The sequence below is a fragment of the Misgurnus anguillicaudatus genome, chromosome 22, assembly GCF_027580225.2.
Source record: "Misgurnus anguillicaudatus chromosome 22, ASM2758022v2, whole genome shotgun sequence".
Lineage (NCBI taxonomy): Eukaryota > Metazoa > Chordata > Actinopteri > Cypriniformes > Cobitidae > Misgurnus > Misgurnus anguillicaudatus.
In genome coordinates, this window is record NC_073358.2 from 43675747 (window position 1) to 43698140 (window position 22394).

Here is a 22394-nt window from a genome sequence, read left to right on the forward strand (position 1 = left end):
CCCTAAATAAAACTAAAAAAACATAATACACTTTTAATTATGTCTTAATTTTTAATTAATTTTTTTAACATATTTTAATAAAAAATATTGCTATTATTTTGTAAAAAGAAGTGTAAAATGTTTGGACATATCTGGTTTTACACTATTTTGACCAGCAGGGGTCGCCAGCGTGTGTGGTGTTTCGAACTGCTTCCAAAAACTGAACCAATTTTCGAAGCAATTGGTTCAATTGATTCGAAGCTTCGAAAAGCTTTGTTTCTCTCATCACTACACCACATACACCCTTGGGTTTACTTTTGGATTTTCCTTTTGCTTGTCTCGTTGGGTTTTATGTGTTGTTTACACTTACTTTGTCTTGTGTTTGCTGGCATCTGTCCAGTCTGTATTCGGCTGTGTCTCTCCATCGGCCGGCCAAACTCGAGCGCTACTCAGCGGCCTGGCTAAATAGTGCCGGTGTAGTCTGACGCATGCGCAAAGCAGCTGAAAGCCGACTACTCCATTTTATGTTTTAAAGGGGAATCATGGAAATGTTTATCCTTATTATATGTTTATTTAGTTATTTTTATATACATTTATGATTGAATTATATTTTATATTATGGCTTGGGATGTGTGTATTTTGTGTTTAATGTTTATATGCGTTGCTGCTCCAGACTATAAATGTTTGATTACATTGGTTCAGCTGTGGGAGGAGCTAGTGCTATAAAACAGGCCCTCAAATGTCTATTAACCTGGCCGGCGAGCGTGCAGTTGTGATGCCGTGAGCAATTTATTTATTTATTTATTAAGTGTAGTTTTATATAAAAAAGCCACTAAATTAAACGGATGTAAAATATATCAGATTATATTTTTTTTTCAATTTTTTGCATAAATCTGTTAATCAACCTCAGTTCTGATCAAAACTACCAAATTTAAGTAATTGTGGACTGGATTTTTTTTCACCTTTGGGCATGTCAAAGATTAGTGAAAACATTGGCTTTGGTGCATTTTTAGTTTTAATTTATGGTTTGTGGCCGTTTTTGACCCATTGTAACAACATTTTATGATTGCAGAGCTATGACACATTATTATCAATGCATTCTTGATAATATGGTGATTTACTGTTAATCACCATATGGCACCATTAACCCTTTAGTAAGCCTGTACAAAAACAGAGCTTAATTTCTGGTTTGTATTGAGTTATATGGAGTATAACAGCATATGAGGGAGAGAGAATGTGTGGAAAAAAACAAAATGTCCCCAACAACACATAAGGGTTAACACCCCTGGACCTCACTAATTTTCAAACCCTGGCTACGGTCATGCTTCCCAGTAAACAAACATAGTGGAAAAACAGGCATGAACAAATGGCAGCATCATGTGAGGAGCTCATACGCCACCTGCATCAAAATGCTCTCGCCACGTATTGCGTTCATCAAAACTTTCACTTAAAATCCGCTTGAGGCCTCAGGTAAAAAAAAATCGGATAAGAAACAACCACCACAACAATCTGGACATTACTTAGGATCGTCGTAAGGGGGGAAATCGGCCAGCTTGGTTATCTTGTAGTGTGCGGAAGCTGTAAGATGAAATCATGTATCACAAAACTTACAATCGACCAGAAGCTTAAAAATATTCACACTGTTAAATAAATAATTGCACTATATCTAGGGAGGTCACTTAAAACGACACGCTTGTTTTGTTCTACCATGAAAAATCCCATTCGATTTTGTTGGTTCAGCAGTACCATGAGACCTGACATCAATTTCAGCCTATCTTAGGATATGTGGCAGCAGAATGTTTACCTCTGGATGACTGGGACCTTCGTGCCATGCAGGTTGCATGCGGTGTGCTATCTCTTCTCCACTGCTTCTGAACTTTCACCTGCAGTGTTTGTATTCATAGGTGCTTGTGTCATTTTGGCTCTTTTCTCACTCCCCTCTCAATCTTGTATCTTACAGATGAAGGGGTCAAAGTTTCAGGCTGAATCTTCTTGAGCGGATCGCTCGCAACGCCTCCATGAGTTTGGATGTATTACATTACCTCTCAAGGGTGGTCTGTATTTATTACATTTGTCAGGATCTGTAGATGAGAAACACAGAAAAGGTACAGAGGAATTTGCTCAAGCACTGCAATGGAAACTTTTTCAGTCCAGTAAGTCTTCTGTAGGTTTAATATTACTTCCAAAGCCATGAGAGCGACAGAGACACAGAGAGAGAAAGAAAGAAAGAGCAAGCGAGAGAGAGAGAGAGAGAGAGAGAGAGAGAGAGATTGTGTGAACGAGGCTACCTCTGTGCATCTCTAAACAGCGCTGTCATTACCTCGGAAAATCGTCTGTCATGTTGTTTTTGTTAGTCCGTTATTACAGTTAACTATGCTAAGTGATATGGAACTGTAATGCGGTCAAGAGAGCTGCCTGGAACTACATTCGCCGTGCGTTTTCCAGAAATAATTGCACACCTAAGAACGTTCATCAGCCAATCAGATTCAAGCATTCAATGGACCCATAGTAAAATAATGTTTAACGTTAGCCTGTGCAATGATTTAGTGGGGCGGTGGATAGTGACAGTGCTCAGGGTGGTGACTAAAAGCGGTGACTGTGAGTATTCCTGACATCCCGTTTTTACGGAAGTCTCAACGGCTCGTAAAAAATCACAGCTACTTCAAGCAGGCTGTTTGAATTTGACTGTGAAATGACTGTTTTGAAACGTATAGGGTACTTACATAGCCCCTAGACCTCATTTATCATGGAAAAAGTTTCAGATTTGACAATACCTTAAATTAAACTTTTTTGTAAAGTGTTTCCTTTATTATACTTTTAAAGCAGCAAAAATATATTTCATATTTTTATATTATTACATATTTTTATGTATAAATGCATTTCAAAACCAAAAATGTTGTTTGAGTTGTCAGTTTCAGCTGTGGTAAATTACATTTATGCAAATGCAGGACACAGACGAAGCAGTTTTCATTTCAATTTCAATGTTAGAAATCCATGCTTGCATTCGCTTACGTCATTTCAAGCAGGAGAAAATCCTTCTCATTTCATTTGTCGGGGCTGTGTACAATCCTACTGCATTGAGCTGCTTCGATATTTCAGTTCAGATGGTGAAATAGAAAAAGAGAGAGAAAGAGAGAGTCTCCAAGGTGATTATAATAGTGAAAGGTTAATTTGAGTGTTGAAGCCCCAGGGCAGAACTCTGAATAGAGCAGTATGGACTCAGACACAGAACCGCAAGCCCATTTAATTACAGAGAACATGATCCACTCGCAGAAGGGAAAAGGGCATTCACAAAATGCTGCTCTCTCAAGTGAAGCGTACTGAGAGGTGATGATCCCTAAGATGACATTAGGCCGTGTTATGGGAGACAGTCCTGGATGAGGCTTTAAGAAGCCGGCCTGTCTGATGTTTAATGGGCCATAATGGCCAATCAACACAGAACTTACGGATGGATCTGTCAGGAACAGGAAGTAGAAATGAATGTCAGGTCAGGATGTTGCCATGCAGTGAAGTGCTTGGTAATTTTGATCCCGTATTCAGTTCGCCAATAACAGAAACATCAGTAGCTGCGTTTTCATTTTCATTAACGTAGGGTTTATAGACAATTGGAAGCATTTCCGGGAAAGACCTGACCAGCTAAAGAGAGATGGCCTCCATCCGTCTCCGGAAGTAAGTGCTACACTCTCTAGAAATCTGACCAATAGTCTTACTTTTGATATTGTCTGACTATCCAGGGCCCAGGTCAGGAAACAGACAGATCGGCTTACCCATCAGTCTGTTAGCTGCCTTGACATGTCAAGATCACATATATCCCAGCACATAGAGCCTTTTTTACCAGAGTACCAACACATCTCGACTGTGTCTGTTCCTCCAACAAATAAATACAGAGCACCGTTTACCTCGTCTCGTACAAATCTTATTAACATAAAATTAGAACAATACATTAACAGATAAAAAAACTCAAATGGTAAAATTCGGCCTTCTTAACATTAGATCGCTTACCAATAAAGAACCAACTATCAATGAAATAATTACTGACCAAAACTTAGATGCACTCTTTTTAACAGAGACCTGGCTTAAAACAGGCGATTGCACCGGTTTAAACGAATCCACCCCACAAGACTATTATTATAAACACGTTCCTCGTCTAAAAGGGAGAGGGGGTGGTGTAGCTACAATATACAACAAAATATTTAAAGTAAACCATAAATCCGAACTAAAATTTAATTCGTTTGAAATAATACTGTTAAATATGGAAATAAGATTTTCTTAAAGAAATAGCAGACTTCCTATCTGAGCTTACAGTCACTGTAGATAAAGCTCTTATCGTTGGTGATTTTAATATCCATGTGGATAACCCAAAAGATGCATTAGGACATGCGTTTATGGATTTTCTAAATTCTCTCGACATTAAACAAAACGTGTCAGGGCCCACGCATACTCGTAAGCACACATTAGACTTAATTCTGTCACTCGGACTCAATAATGACATCGAAATATCACCCCAGAGCGATGCCGTTTCAGACCATTGCCTTGTGTCATACACGATACTTCTAGATAGGACCGCTCAGTCTACAACATGCTACAGATTAGCCAGAACAATAATTTCCACCACTAAAGATAGCTTTATTAGCACTCTTCCAGACCTGTCTCAAATGAAACATGTAGCAGATAACCGTGAAGATCTGGATATTATAATAGAAAACCTGAACAGGGTTTGCACTAGCACGTTGGATGCCGTTGCTCCCATTCGAAAAAAAGAGAATCAAAGAAAAAACGCCAGCTCCATAGTATGACCATCATACTGCAGCCCTTAAAAAAGTGGCTAGAAAAATGGAAAGAAACTACCGAAGCACAAAGTTAGAGGTATGACGTTCAGCATGGAAAGAGATTGTTCAACACTACAGACAGGCTATCAGATCTACCTATCTCAGGACGCTTATTAAAGAAAATCATAACAACCCTCGTTTCCTCTTTAGCACAGTTGTGAAACTGACTTGAAACAAAGAACAAACAGAAACCAATAGTAAACTCCAACACAATAGTAATGACTTCATGAACTTCTTTACTAACAAAATTATGTTTATTAGGGAAAACATAGAAACTACGCAAGCAGCCACCACTATACCCAATAGTACATTTACCACTAGATTACCATACGAACATCTTGAGTCATTTAAACCTACTACAATAGAAGAGCTCTCTAAACTAGTAACGTCATCCAAATCATCGTCCTGTATACTAGACCCCGTTCCCACAAAATTACTAAAAGAGGTATTTCATGTAGTGTCAGACACAGTTTAGATTGTATCTAACCAATCGATATCACTTTATGTAAATGAGGAAGAGTCATATCACTCCACCGTTAAATACAGCGTACCTCAGGGATTAGTTCTAGGCCCTATCCTATTCTCGTTATATATGTTACCTCTAGGAGACATTACCAGGAAACATAACATAAGTTTTCACTGCTATGCGGATGATACCCAGCTTTACATCTCGTCACATCCTAGCAAAACCCACCAGTTTGCTAAGCTATCAGACTGCATTAGTGATATTAGGGACTGGATGGCACATAACTTTCTTATGCTAAACTCCAATAAGATACTTATACTTATTATTGAACCAAATCGCTCCAAACATACTATGTCAGATTACAAGTTGCTCATAGATGGCTGCACGGTGGTGCCATCTTCCACGGTTAAGAATTTAGGCGTAACGTTCGACAGCAATCTATCTTTCGATAGTCATATCTCCAACGTCTGCCGCACAGAATTCTTCCATCTTAGAAATATCTCAAAAATGCGCCATATGCATCAGATGCAGAAAAGCTTATCCATGCTTTTATGACCTCTAGAATAGACTATTGTAACTCGTTACTTGGGGGATGCCATTCAAATCAGGTAAACAAGCTACAGCTGGTTCAAAACGCCGCCGCAAGAGTGCTTTCTCGATCTAAAAAGTATGACCACATTAGTCCAATTCTGGCATCTTTACACTGGCTACCAGTTAAATATCGCATACAATTTAAAATATTACTAATCACCTACTGTACAAAGCCTTAAATGGCCTAGCGCCCTCATATATAAAAGAACTACTATCAGAATACAATCCACCACGTAAACTGCGCTCACAAAATTCGGGTCTCTTAATTATCCCTAGAATATCAAAAGTGTCTAAAGGTGGTAGATCCTTTTCCTACTTGGCCCCTAAGCCCTGGAATGATTTACCAAATAATGTTCGAGTATCAGACACAGTCGATCCATTTAAATCTAAACTTAAGACATTCTTCTTTAACAAAGCATTCACATGAAATGTCTAGTAAATGTACTTTTCCCGCAGTTATTTTGTCTAGAACAAAGCACTCACATACCTCATATGGGTAATATACTATTGCCGCAATAGTTAGCCTGTCTGGAACCGAGCTGACTTAAACCACTATAATGTATGACACTTGCATTACATGCGAACGGCCCCTACGCTAATAGAACTCTGTTGTTGTCTCCCTGTCTCGTCCTCGACCCCGATCTGTGCTTATGCACGCATTATAAATGAGGTTTAAGATGCGGGTCAAGATGGTTGATTAGTCAACTAATAGTTGAGTCGACTATAGTTAATTGAGTTTTTCCTATTTTTAGAGACTTTTTTAAGGGACTGTGCTTTAAAGTAGGTAAAAAATGCAACATCTAGAAAGAGGTTTTAAGCATAAAATTCTCTTTGAGAAGTTGTCTCTCTACAATATATTCTTCTTGCCTTAAGCACTAACAACACAATCATCAAAGTGCTGCTTTTGTAAAAAAAAATTCAATTTATTTTCCACTTCCAATAATTTTTCATTGCCCATACGCACATGCAAACAGACTTCTTTAGTCATAGCTTTGTGTCGATTCTTTCAACATCTCATTCTATGAGAACTCTTTGGGTGTTTTTTAATAAAAAAAATCTAATGTTAATATCGTGAAGTCCTAGGGTTTTTATTCTGTTGCATTTACGCACCTAAAGAAAAGCATTTGATTGTCCAAACAGTTGCACACATAACACAACTAGATTTCAAAGGTATAGTTTTGCATGTTACTTTTATTAATCTCTCCAAACAGACACATTTCATTTTTCACAATTTGCATAAATGGAAAAGTAGTTATGTAACTCAGCTGCAAATAATTGTGTCTTTTGTCAACCCTTAGTTTACATTTATTCATTTAGTAGACACTTTCATCCAAAAGCGACTTGTGAGAGAGACAAATGAGAGGGCATTTAGCATTTTGTTTAAGCAGCCAACAGTAACGTATAGCAAATTGTCTCTCTTTCTCCTTTCTTTCTCTCTTTCTTTCTCACACAGAGTCTCTCTCTTCACACGTTTCTATGTGTGTGTTCTTTACCCTGAGGGTCTTCAGTCCAGCTGGAGTAACTTAATCTTGTCGGGTGCGTCAGGGTCAAGTGTCTAATCTGGTCTCAGATAAAAAGCAAACTGAATCCTCGGTACGACCAGCTTGGTGGAATTGGTTCCTTTTGCATTTTCGAGTGTGTCATTTATATTTTATTGAAAGGGAAGGACACATCTTTAAATTGAAGTGGCTGGGTAGAGAATGCTGGGAAAGGGTTGACTGCCCGGCGGGCCAGACACGGTTTAATCACGGTCAAACATACAATGTTGAACATGGTGTAGTACATCAACACTCATTACATTGATGTTGAGCTATGCAGAACGATTAGTCTGCTGCTGTAGGGGATTAAAGATGAGAAAAAGTATTTAAAATCACAGAACGAGAAGGAAAATTTGGTGTTAAAGGGATGATTCACACCCCAAACAAAATCTCATTTACTCATTTACAACACTCATGTTGTTACTGACTGTATAACTTTCTTCTGGAGTTGCCATTTACTTTCATTGTAAACTGGCAATGGCATTATCCTTCAATAAAAATATAATATACAGAATCAGATAATAAAAATATTGATACCAATATATACATTTGAGGTACTAATAGGCACTTTTTTGTACCAATTTGGACCAATATACCTATTATGAACTCTTTAGGTACAAATTTGTACATTTTGAAAGGGTACTGCCCAAGTGACAGCTAGGGACCTTGTGACTACATCAAATAGTCTACATGAATAAATTTTTTTGGGTGAACTGTCTCTTTAAGTTCGCAGGAAATTTGAAAAATTGTTGTTTTAGATATGTGATCACAAAGTTAATGTAGCTGAAGGTTAAGCCAGGCCAGTGGTGATGATCATAATATTTGTTTCTCAATCTGAATATATATATTCAGATTATAGATCATAAAGTCAGACCTGACGCAGTGATTTATGGAAAGGTCACTTGTTAAGCAAGTTTACCCAGATAATGAAAATTATGTTTAGTTTATGTTTTAACTTTCACATAGGTTTTAAATATTTGCTACCAGTCTCACAAAATTATATAGATTCTTTTTCGTGATCGTATCCCGAATTTCTGTTTATTTTAATTTTTTTGCAATTTTCAAACCATTGTTGCTTCGGTTTAGGGTTAGATTTAGTGTTTGCATTAGAATGTCACTTTAAGTATTGGTTTATACAATTTTTTTTGATTTAAATGTTTATATTTTCTGATTTTTAAACCATTGGCTTTAGGGTTAGAGTTGGGTTTGGGTATGGATGTCATTTAATGTCAATCTAACCCTAAACCGAAGCAACAATGGTAAGAAAATAGGACAAAACAGTTGAGTAACCAATATGTGACAATGACACATAAACAATACGATCACGAAAAAAACGTGGAAATTCGTGACAGTATCACGAAAAAGAATCAAAAAATTACGTGACTATAGATATGTTATTTTGTGTGACTGGACCGATATTTACTACACCATAAAAGTAAAAAATGTACCTGTTGTTATCTGGTTGCCTTAAAATGTAATACAACTTAAAAAAATATTAGTTGCAGTGTGTAAATTAAAGGTGCAGTATGTAAATTTTAGAAAGATCTAATGACAGAAATGCAATATAATCTATATAACTATATTATTAGTGGTTTATAAAGACCTTACATAATGAACTGTATTGTTTAATGAACTTACAATAAGCCGCTTTTATCTACATACACCACAGGTCCCCTTACATGGAAGTCGCCATTTTGTGCCGCCATGTTTCTACAGTAGCCCTAAACGGACAAACTGCTCTACAGAGCGCGTTTTGTCACTATTGTATTTTGTCTTAAACAACAACATGTTTGTCCTGCGGTGGCTACCATAGCTTCTCTATGCGTTTCGGTAAACGGTGGACTGAGCTGTTGGTTGCAATTCACAATCTTACTGCTAGATGCCGCTTAAATCTACACACTGTACCTTTAACTAAAAAAAGTTAAATTGTAAAAATTGCTGTCAAATTATATATATATTTTAAATAAAGTACATTTTTGTATGGCAACCAGGTAACTTACCTTTTGAAGTTGATCAAATCTTGTTTGCAAAATTTCCAAAAATACTGGATTGTTTTAAATCATGGTTAGACATTTTAATTAACCCATTGATTGGGTTTGTCCATATTTAACCCAACCTGGTTTGAAACAAACTAGTATTTATAGAGTGTTAATGACCTTTTTTAAATAATACACATAATATAAGAAAATAGTAGAATAAAGAATTTGATCAGACTGTAAAATGTACAAATTTGCTGCGTAAACACATACCCGAATATCACATATCACACATGGAGAAGTGAAGGATTGTGGGAAAAAAGGGCACGCACGATGCATAAAAAGCCATTCAGATGCAGTAAGTGAAAAGGGGGAAAGCAGCATTTGGCTTAATGTCTTTGTAAACAGGATGTTGACAGCTCAGTCTGAGCTTTATTAGAGTACTCAGATCAAGATAAAGACTCTATCCACTCTATTATTTCTCTCTCTCTCTCTCTCTCTCTCTCTCTCTCTCTCTCTCTCTCTCTCTCTCTCTCTCTCTCTCTCTCTCTCTCTCTCTCTCACCCATCTCCCTACATTTGCTCCACTTTCCTGCAAAACCAAAATAAGCACGCTGCTTGCACAAATGCAGCTGTTCAGGGGAGTGTACAATAGATGTTAAAGTGAGTAATATTCGATTAACATAGGCAAAGTCATCACTTGATCTGATATCACAAATGAGACACTTCTATATAACCCAGAATCTTCCTAACACGGGAACAGAGAACAGAACAGGGTCGCGTTAATGAGAACGTGAGATGAATGTGTTTGATGGAGCGTGTACGTGACAGGTGAGGTTACACGAGGGAACGTGTTCAGGGTTCCTGCAAGCATGATAACATCTTGAGTGTGTTCCCCTATCGGGCTGGTTAATGAAAGCAGATTAGACTTTCTGGTACATCATAGATATCATTAAAAGAGGGGACACATGCCAACATGTGTATGCAGTTATAAAATGGGTATTTCATAGTTACCCTTGGAGAACCAGTACTTTTGTCTGTTAGTTCACATGCAAGGGACTACAGTATATTGTCCAGCAATGAATATTAATGAATAATAATCAGTGCTTAAAGGTGCAGTGTGTAATTTTTAGAAGGATCTCTTGACAGAAATGCAAAATAATATACAAAACTATATTATCAGGGGTGTATAAAGACCTTTTTATAATGAACCGTTATGTGTTTATTGCCTTAGAATGAGATGATTTATCTACATACACAGAGAGTCCGCCATTTTGTGCAGCCATGTTTCTACAGAAGCCCTTAACAGACAAGCTTTTTAACTAAGTTGTCTCCAACAGTGACATGTTTGTCCGGTGGCGGCTACCGTAGCTTCTCTATGTGTTTCAAAACCAAGAGGGACTGAGCCGTTGGTTGCAATTCACAACCTCACCACTAGATGCCGCTAAAATGTACACACTGCACCTTTAATGCTTAAAAATATTATTTAATAGAAACAAATGCATACTGTTTATTTATGATGGGGTTACCATATCAATCAAGCATTGAGGCACTCGAGACCAAACCATAGATGTCCACTAGGGTGGTCATTATTTATCAACTTTTAAAAGTTCATGTTCTCACCCCATCAATATGTTTGAATAAAAAAATTAAAAATGTTTCAATATTAATAAATATTTAGGGGTTGCTCAAGACCTTTGAAGTTTAACACATTTGCGAAATATGTGATACTTTGTGCTAGCATGTATAATTGTTTAATAATACACTCTTAGAACGAATGTGTTAAAAACAACACATTAGTGTTGTTTTTTGGGACGACACACTAAATGCGTTGTCCCAGAATTCACCCATCACTGTGTTAATATTGAAACAACACATTTTGTGTTTCTTTTAACACAACATGTGTTATATTTTCACACAAAATCAACACAAAATGACACATAATGTGTTAATAGCTTAACGCACAAAGATGTGTAAAAAATTAACACATCCTTTCTAAGAGTGTATACTTATGGCAGCAATGGACTTATTTGACCATGCTCCGTGCAATTAAACTCCTGTTTTAGTTGTGATATGTCTTTTAAAGCAAGAAAGCTTAAATGTGAATGAAGCACAAAAGACAATATACAGAGACAATGGCTGAAGCAACACGAAGCAAGTCCGCTATATGGTTACTCGGATCAGAAGAGACTGAAACAGCTGGAAAAAAAGTTACCCTCCAAGAAGCAAGTTTTATGTGTGTTGTGCGTTTTTAAATGGTACAGTTTTTGCAAAAATATGTGAATTTGGAAACATTCAAAGGCTTTGAGCAACCTCTATATTGTAGGAACAATTCAAAATTTTGCACAGTGTGTTTTTCTGGATATCCTAACACATTTAGGGGGTCAGAGTTGAACATTTAAAAAAAAAAATACCAATTATAACCCTAATATGCACCCGCATTTTGCGGTCCACAGTAGGACACAGACTTGTCCGCAGGTTGTCAGAAGGTTTGAGATGTCTGCAGGCTGAAAGCTAAACATGACTTTAAATGACAGACTGGCTGCTGAATTTCAGGGCCTGTCACTTTAAAAAAATGAAAACGATTTCACAATGAAACTATACACCGTGAATCATGCCCCATTTATTAAGCATATTCAATATAGATGAATTACATGGCCTTCGCAAGTCCTTTCCTTTCAAACATGATTGAATAGTAATTGACTAGACATTGTAGTTAATAGATACTAGCAAACCGTGACTCTTGAATCTAGGCCCTTTACCCCTACACTCCCCCAGTACCAAAACATTTGACAACAGACGCCACTCATATCTCATATCGCAAAAGTGTAGTAATTACTATAAAATACTACAGTGTAATACAATTTAATATAGTTCAATATAGTAAAGTATTTTATATGGGAGTGCATTTGGTAATAGTTCATGCATTTTTCATGCAAATAATATTGAGATGTCAAATAGACCTTATTTGTAATCTTTTACACGCAAGAATCACAAATGAAGGTATTAAATTTCATTCTCTAAATCTTGTATGATTCAGACCCATTTCAAACCCACCAGAATATCTTCATGTCTTTCTTTCTTTCTTTCGTCTACTGTAAAAGACTCCTTCAGGGACACACTTCCAGGTCATGGTAACTCGGGCACAGCCTTCATCTGGGGGGTCTGGATCGAGAAACAGAAGAAAAAGTGAGTAAGCAGAAATGTTATTACAGTGGTTGCAGGAGGTCTAAGTGAGACAGCTTCAGGCATGTGCCGTCTGTCATATCTCTGCAACAGACAGTAAACGCAGTGTTTTGACTGCTGCCAGGAAGAATAGACCGTATCGCCCATGTTGCTCTCACTCTTTATTTCCTCTCTGTTTTCTTTCTTTGCTTTACTGTCCTTCTCCATTTCTCTCTTCGCCTTTCTAACAGTCTCTGTGGAAACATCAACTCCACTTTTCTTGTCTTATCTCTGGTGATGCAAAAATGGCAGATAATTAAAGGACACTGCTAATTTGAGCGCTAGAAAATCTAACCGACAAACTGAACTGTGTTCTGTGCCGTGTAATTGCTGGGGTGTGTATACCAAGGCAAATTTGCATTTGTCTGTGTTTGTGTGGCAAAATGCCAAGCTGCTTCCAGCCGTCTCTCTTGGAGAGTTTTCCTGGAAGTATTTCTGATACTAGACAGCGCAAAGCTCTAAACGCAAGAATCAAAGGAAATCGTGCTGGTCAATCGTCTTTGGATACTTGTTAAAAATGCATGCCATTGGCTTAGGAAAAATGGCAATTCATTTTAAAGGGTATGCTTTTTCATGCATTCTGACTTAAAGAGTAGGATACTTATGATAAACATAGGCAAAGTTTAAAAAAAAAAACTAGTTGGGCGTATGACAGAGTATTTCTGTAATTATTTCAGTTTGAATGTTGCAGGAGATGTGGCTGACCGGATTGCAATAGAAAGATCATTCCACCAGCAGGGAGAAGTGAGATAAAATGAGCAGGAACGTGATTTAGTGCCCCTTTGTAAAGGTAACACAAGACACCGCTCATTTGTTAAAGGACAAGTTCGGTATTTTACACCCAAAGCCCTGTTTTCAGATTGTTTATGATGAAATAGAACTGAAATTTGGACATATGATGCTGGCCCGAGAATTTTCGGGTGTTTGTTATATCATCTCCCACCTCCACAATGGGTGCATAGGTGCACAGGAACAATCCTTCCCAAAATGCATTAAACTTTCGTTTACAAAGACGTGAAACTCACCGATTGGTCAGGGGTGTTCACTGATATGCTCACACAAAAATCGCTGCAAAAGATGCTTTCCAACAGGTTGTATCGTAGTTTTTGTCCAACTCCATTGACTTGTATTAGATGTGCTGTGAGGTACGGTATTACTCCGCGCCGGGACCGGTGTTTGTATTCTTGCAATTGGCAAAGGCGGATTATCGCCACCACCTGGGCTGGAGTGTCTATTATTCAAGCTCTCAACGGAAGAATATACGGGTGTGAGGCGTTTGGAAAAGTAGGTCCACAAGTTTACAACGAATGCTAATACACCTGTTGGAAAGCATCTTTTGCAGCGATTTTTGTGTGAGCATATCAGTGAACACCCCTGACCACTCAATGAGTTTCACGTCTTTGTAAACGAAAGTTTAATGCATTTTAGGAAAGATTGTTCCAGTGCACCATTAAACCCATTGTAGAGGTGTGAGGTGAAACGCAAACAAGCGAAAATTCTCAGGGCAGCCGCATATCGTCCCCTTGGAATTATAAGGTTCTATCTGCGTTCTGAGCAGTTTTGAGATATTGAGCTTCAAAGTTTTTGCATTACATATAGGAAAACTTACATGGGGAAGAAGTTTCTTTCAAACATGAAAATAACAGGGACCCTAAATGCATTCTAAATATACAATATCAAAATCCTATCAAATTTCTAAATGTGGATTTTTGGAAGGGGTCAAATGCAGATAGAACCTTCTAATTCTAAAACAACACTTTTCGCTAAGAATTATAAGGTTCTATCTGCCAAAACATTATTTAAACATTAAATATAAAATTAATGTTGTAACAATTTTTTAACATGTGTTAGAAAGTAACATTTGAATTCTTTCTATGACATTTAATATTTTTATTTTTATCACTTTTATCTCTAAAAGTCTGATTTTACATTGCTCTTTTACAACATTGCTTCTTCCCTCTTCTGCCTCAGTTTCTCTACCATCCTCCTGTATATTTCGGGTTCATTACAAAATAGACAATTTTGTTTTAGCATGTTATACCATTCCCTACTGAAAAATCCAGCTAAGACCAGCACAAGCTGGTGAGCTGGTTTGAGCTGGTCTCAAAACTTGGTTTTAGCAGGTCTCCCAGCTTGGTTTTAGCAGGTATTGCTGGTGTAGTAAGCTGGTCTAGCTGTGTTTTGGTCACTTTTTAAGCTGGTCCAGCTGGACTTAGCTACTGTTACCTCAAACCAGCTAAAACCAGCTACCAGCCCACGCCGGTCCTTGCTGGATTTTTCAGTAGGATTGAGCAGCTACAGGCTACAATCATTCTGAAATAATTTTAATACTGAGGTAACTGCTTTAACAATCTTTCACATGTTTACATTTTGACATAACAATCATAACATACTGTAAACCCACTTTTTTGGGTAGGATAGGTTAGTTCATTTTTTCTGTATTTTTTATCGTAGTGCTTGCCTCTTAATATCAGGAACTATGAAGCTAGCACTGCTGGCTAGTGTGGTGTCTAACTATGAAAACAATCTCCTCAGCAAGACCTAAAAAAAAGACTGCCCCTACTGAAAAATCCAAAGACCAGCATAAGCTGGCAGCTGGCTTTAGCTGGTTCAAGGCGGCAGTAGCTGGTGTAAGCTGGTCCAACCAGCCTGGCAAAGCTGGTCAAGCTGGTGGGTCAGCTGGTCTTAACCAGATAAGTCCAGCTAGACCAACTTAAAAAGTGACCAAAACACAGCTAGACCAGCTTAAAAAGTGACCAAAACACAGCTAGACTAGCTTAAAAAAATAACCAAAACACAGCTAGACCAGCTTAAAAAGTGACCAAAACACAGCTAGACCAGCTTAAAAAATGACCAAAACACAGCTAGACCAGCTTAAAAAGTGACCAAAACACAGCTAGACCAGCTTGCTATACCAGCAATACCAGCAAAAACCAAGCTGGGAGACCAGCTAAAACCATCTCACCAGCTTAAGCTGGATTTTACTGTAGGGTGAACTTGCCTAAAATTTGGGCTGTCGATCTTAAGGTTTCTTAAAAACTTTGCGTTGTGTGCCATAATCCTCACAGATATTGTGTCTCTGTGATTTTTCCTGTCGTCAAGGACAAAGCCGACAACACCACATATAGGGACAGTTTCACAGACAGGGATTAGACTAGTCCTAGAATAAAATAAATGTAAGAACTGTCAAAACTGAAAACAACTTGCACTGACATATCTTAAAATACATCAGTGCCGTTTGTTTAGCCTCAAAATGCACACAAGTAATACTTTTAGTAAGGCATGTTTGTTAAATATTTTCTAATGAAACTAAGTTCTAGTTCTGTCTTAAGCTAATTCCTGTCTGAGAAACCACCCCATAAAGTTGATCCTGATTGGTCCCCTTCTGTGCATTCGAAGTGCTGATTAGCTCACGCAGATAGAACCTTATAGATCCAACTTAGAGTTCAATTTTGTAGATAGAACCTTTTTGTATTTTTAATAAAACGTCCCAAAATGTACAAAACTTAAAATAAAACATCACATAATGTAAATAAGTTGTCACAGAGTAAGAATATGTGAATAACTCAATTTTGACAAAAATGTTAGATAGAACCTTATAATTCCAAGGGGACGATATGTCGAAAATTCAAACAAAACCGTTTTATTTCATCATAAACAATCTGAAAACAGGGCTTTAAGTGTAAAATACCGAACTTGTCCTTTCGGTATTTTACACTTAAAGCCCTGTTTTCAGATTGTTTATGATGAAATAGAACTGAAATTTGGACATATGATGCTGGCCCGAGAATTTTTGGGTGTTTGTTATATCAGCCCCCACCTATACAATGGGTGCATAGGTGCATTGGAACAATCCTTCCTAAAATGCATTAAACTTTCGTTTACAAAGACGTGAAACGGTGTTTCTATTCTTGCAATTGGCAAAGGCGGATTATCGCCACCAACTAGGCCGGAGTGTCTATTATTCAAGCTTTCAACGGAAGAATATACGGCTGTTTATTGCATTTTAGGAAGGATTGTTCCAGTGCACATATGCAGCCATTGTAGAGGTGGGGGGTAATAAAACAAACACCCGAAAATTCTCGGGCCAGCAACATATGTCCAAATTTCAGTCAAAACCGTTCTATTTCATCATAAACAATCTGAAAACAGGGTTTTAAGTGTAAAATACCGAACTTGTCCTTTAAACGTAAGGTTTTGGATGGGGTGTAGGAATGTATGTGAAAGTATGCCGGTGCCGTCCCAGTGACAATTTCAGTTTATAGCAACCACATCTATCAAGATCATTTATTTTAATAAATGTAAATATAAAGAAAAAAACGGATGTAGTGCATATAAGTATGATAACATAATGATAGCTCTGTGTGAGGATCAGACTGTTAGGTCTATGAAAGCATTATATGCTACATGGTTAGATTTTTGTTGTTTACTTGTATCTAATGCAATGACATTGATACATTAGTACTATGTGGCTTTTCCATTCCATGTGTTGTAATACCCCTTTTTGGGCCCATGGTGTGAATGATCTGTGCACACATATTCAGTAGTTATCACTCCTCTGTAAGATGGATATCTTGTTTTATTTTTCTGTTCACTGGTTCACATGATTGTGTCAGTAGGGGTGATGTTTTTTTAAAATGCATGTTGCATCTCGCTTGGCTGTAATATAGAAACTTCCTTCTCCGTTGACGGGTTTAAAATGTAGCTTTCTGTTGGAGACTGCATGTGCGACACATTGCTTAGTGGTGCTTGTGCGGATGGCATTGGTTAAAGTCGGATGATTTCGTTCATCATTTTCCAAATTTATCATTAGACATTAAAGGTGCAGTGTGTAAATTTTAGCGGCATCTAGTGGTGAGGTTGCGAATTGCAACCAACGGCTTAGTCCACTGCTCACCTCTTGCTTTTGAAACACATACGGTAGCCGCCACCGGACAAACATGTCATCGTTGGAGACACTTTAGTAAAAAAGTTTGTCCGTTAAGGGCTTCTTTAGAAACATGGCGGGACAAAATGGCGACTTCCATGTAGGGGGACCCTTGGTGTATGTAGATTAAAACGTCTCATTCTAAGGCAATAAACACATAACGGTTAATTATGTAAGGTCTTTGTACACCCCTGATAATATAGTTTTGTTTATTATTTTGCATTTCTGTCAAGAGATCTTTCTAAAAATTACACACTGCACCTTTAAAATGCAAAAATGAAGGGTCATAATGTGTGTGAATGTCCACAAGACAAAAGTTGCTTTAACACTACAAACATGTTTAGGTATTTTACAATATATTCTTTGCTATCATCAATTTCACGTACATTCTCAGAAATAAAGGTACAAAAGCTGTTACTGGGGCAGTACTGTACCCTTTAAAGGGGACAGAACTGACTTTTTCCATGTTTGAGTGCTATAATTGTGTCTCAAGTGCTTCTATTAACCTAAAAAAATGTGAAAAAGATCAACCCAATAACTTCGTTTTAGTAAACCATACAAGCATGTGAAAAAATAGGTAATTCAAATTTGGCTCCCATTGTGATGTCAGAAGGGGATAATACCGCCCCTTATTCTGCACTATCCTACCACGGCACTGCCATTTAGTGCAGAGATCAGCTCATTTGCATTTAAAAGGACACACCTCAAAACGGCACATTTTTGCTCACACCTACAAAGTGTCAATTTTAACATGCTATAATAAATTATCTATATGATATTTTGAGCTAAAACTTCACATAGGCGCTCTGGGGACACCAAAGACCTATTTGACATCTTAAAAAAGTCTTGTAAATGTCCCCCAAAACAATACACCTTGTACCTGAAGGGTACATATTTTAAAAGGGACCATCCCAGTTAGGTTATTAAAGTTTTAATAGTTTGTGATATCTTCTCTAATAAACGAATAGGAGCTTGAAGCCTGGTTTCACACAGCGGGGCTGAAAACTTCTGACGTACCGTTACGTGTTTTCCTCATAGCAGCTTTAGATTCATGTTTCAGTATTTCGCCTTCTCACAGTTACACCTAATTATTTCCTTCCTATTTTAAATCAGGCCCTAATCCGTGTCTCTCTCTTCCGTTCTCTTTCTCTGTCTGTATATTAATCACCAAGGCTAAATAAAAGCATGCAAAAAGGTCACAATGTTAATTAAGAAACCACCGGGCGCTTTTGTCATTTTGGATCAGGTGCGTTGAGCACAGGAGAGACGCAACGCGCATATGCATGCTGGTAAAAATAAAAAATCACAGCGCCATTATTCTGCAAAGCACTCCGTCTACTAACACACACACACACAAACACAGAAGGTGCTACATCACGGAGGCTTGTCCTAATTAAAGAAGGCCTGTTTTCTGTGCTCCTGGCAATGGCACGCTTCTATTCAGCCAAACAAATGCCAATCTTAATTACATCTCTGATTCACCAGAGACATGAACGTACACAATGCTGTCTGCCCTGTTCACAATGCTCAGAAGTGGAAACTTAAAAATCTTCTTATATGGTTTTTCTATTCAAACATATTACACTTTTATGCCATTTAGTCACGACAAACTCTTTTAGAAAACATCTTCCAGTCCATCTGCGTTTCTGACCCCAACACTTGACTCTTGACTCGCAGATAACTACGCTTTTAAAACACAATGAATACTGACCCTGCTCTCCAACTGATCCTCACATCTTTACGCTCCTCCGGTTTGGAGAATTGCCCTCTGGACTCTCCATAGCGCCTGGCCGCCATACCCTGTCGGGGATAATGGTCCTGAGTTACAACTCCCACCTTGATAAGCTGGTGACGGTAATGAAGAGATTCTCTGTACATCTCGCTTTCTTTTATTCTCATTCCTTCTCTCTCACTTTTGATTTTTTCTCCCTTCCCTCCATCTTCTTATCTCAGTGAGCACTTTATCATTTCAGCCTTGCTGACAGGGCTATATTGCTGCTTGTCTCTGCGGGCTATCTCCCTCTTGGCTCTCCCTTTCTCTCGATTTAGAATTTGTATCACCCTATTTTTAAGTGTTCCAGCTAGTGAACTGCAAACAATAATGAGGTAAAGGCGAGATTTGTCTGGATAGGGAGCTTGGCTTTGGCCCCTGGGTGTGAATCCATTTGGCCTTCCAGACAGATTTTACACGAGGCTAAGGTAACCTGGATTAGACCCCAGGACGTTTACCTTGAGCTCGGGGTAAATCCCACCTCAATCTAAACGTTTTGCAGGGCTGGAGGCAACACACGGTGCACGTTTAAAAACTCCAGCTTATGCTTTACAATGAGACTACAGGAAAGGTAATACTATTTTCTCAATAATTGTAAAAAAAGTATTTTTCTGTGTTTGGAGCATGTTTTTGTCCGTCCTCTACTGTAGAAACATCTGTTCGGCTTTCGCCCATAGCCGCTTGTTTTCTGTTCATTTATCTCTAATGGCATGCAGGCATCTATTGACCTATATCTCTACTGCTAATTGGGAGGAAGGAGTGTGAAGTGATGATTCTTTGCACGAGGATGCTCAGTAGTGAATAATGTGCTTTCTCTCTCTGTCCAATAGCATCGCTCAGCTCTTCAGGTCAATACTCCAGAGAGAGAGAGAGAGAGAGAGAGAGAGAGAGAGAGAGAGAGAGAATATAAGAGAGAACCATGGAGAATGAAACATCCCTTTCTTTGGGTCTCTCTCTCTCTCTCTCTCTCTCTCTCTCTCTCTCTCTCTTCTTCATCATCATCCTTTCACAGCCTATACACTTTTCTTTATTTCACCTTATCTGACTTGCAGTTTTTTCCACACAGGACAGATTGTTGTTGTGACCTGTTCAGGACATGACTTTTGTGTTTTTTCTGCCAATGTCCTCGCTCTATACACTTTCTTCTATACATACTCTTATTTATAGATTATTAACTCATTTCCCGCCAGCCATTTTTTGAATAGTTGCCCGCCAGCATTTTTTGTGATTTCACAAAATTTTCTTAAAATATATATATAAACATACAAACATATCAAATGAAAGAACAGACCCTCTGCTTTCAAACAAACAATAAACAAACAAACAAACAAAACGGGAAAAAAAATATCCTATCTTTTTTTCTCTTTGCTTATAAAAGAAGTATGCGTTATTTTTCTTAAAAATATTTTTTAGCAAAAAGCTGAAATAATTGCATTTTTGTAAAGGAATTTTGTTAGACATCAGATTCGAAACGATTATCAAAACAAAACAACAAAGGGTTTAAAATTCGTAAATAACGTTTTGGCTTAAGTTTTTTATAAACTGGGTAAGCGGGATAATCGCGGTATTGCAGATTAACATAAAAAGTCATCAGGAACACGTTTTTTCATGCAAATGTTTTCTCTTAATTTACAAGATAACTCGAGATTACTCGTCAATGGCTGGAAAAGAGTTAATACTGAAAAAAATTATTCATTCAATTTACTCAATTTTTTAAGGTAATTGGTCGCAATTAAAGGCGCTCTAAGCAAATTGACGCATTTTAGACCATAAAACATTTTTTGTTACATACAGCAAACATCTCCTCACTATCTGCTTGCTGCCTGTCCGCTGACCAAACTGTAAAAAACACGATCTCTGTAGACAGCTCAGGCTCGACAAACGGCAATATCAACATAGTGGCCAATCCTAGCACAACAAAACATAACAAAGTGTTCCAGCCAATAAACGACAAGAAGGATTTGGGGGAAGGGGTTGGGCGCGTTCATGAAAGCACGGACGGGAGAGGGAGGGGGAGGCGTTAGCACATTAGGAAGTGACGTCGCACATTATTCGCTTAGAGAGCCTTTAACTCTTTCACCGCCAGCATTTTTCATGATTTTCACAAAAGTTTAATGCCTTCCAGAAAATGCTCCTTTTTAAATATATAAAAATATAATATATATTCATGTGTTCTGTTTTTATCACCTCTCAAATATGTGTAGGTTTCATCAAAAACAGCAAATTTTGAGCAAAAAGCTGAGATAATAAAATTTTTGTGAAGGACTTTTGATAGAGATCAGATGCAGAGCGATCTTTAAAACATACACGGACTTACAGCTGTTTGCCCTATAGGGCAATACTTCCGGTTTTTATAAATGGTAAATGGACTGCATTTATATAGCGCAAGAGCGCCACCTGGTGGATAATAGCGGTATTGCAGATTGACGAGATATCTCGTCAATGGCGGGGAAAGAGTTAATTCATTTAAGCTACATTTAAACAAAAAAAATTAGAAAAACAAAAAAAAAAAAAAAACCTTTGTTTAAATGTAGCTTAAATAAATTGAATGCAACCACTTAGCTTAAAAAAATTAAGTAAATTGAATGAATCATTTTTTTCAGTGTACAGTCTTCAAAATAAATGTGCTACAAATGGTTATTCAAAGTGATGCCATAGAAAAAAATTTGGTTCTTTAAAAAATAATTTAATTATACCTTTTGCTAGTTTAAAGAATATTTTCCACTACAAAGAATCTTTAAAGTGACAAAACGGATTATTTATAATTTATTTATAATTTATAATTTATCCTTCTAAAATTATTATATTTAAAAAAAAATCATATGCCCTCATAAACTTGAATCAAATTCTGAAAAAGTACTTTCATGACGTCAACTAGACGGCTTTGACTGAGCATCCGTAAACTCCGCCCCCTCCAATTGTCAGTCTGCTGCCAGTTCCATTTCTAAATGAAATTTCTACTCTTCTATGTCCAATCAAAGCATAGTGGAAAACACAAGCCACACCCACTATTTTCCTTGTGTGATATTCTGTTTCACTCAGAAATACGTCACAACACGGAAGTAAAGTCGATCGCGACTTTCAGTTTACAGA

The 22394-nt window shown here is 37.6% G+C and overlaps 1 long non-coding RNA gene across 3 annotated transcripts in view; it reads right to left on the reverse strand.

The window, feature by feature from the left end:
* The window catches only part of LOC129439791 (uncharacterized), a 61898-nt gene extending 61453 nt beyond the window's left edge, over positions 1-445 (reverse strand). For all 3 annotated transcript variants that reach the window (XR_008642926.2, XR_008642927.2, XR_008642925.2), the window contains exon 1: positions 350-445. This is a non-coding gene — a long non-coding RNA (uncharacterized lncRNA). The remainder of the gene's footprint in view (positions 1-349) is intronic.
* Between the last annotated feature and the right edge of the window lie 21949 nt (positions 446-22394).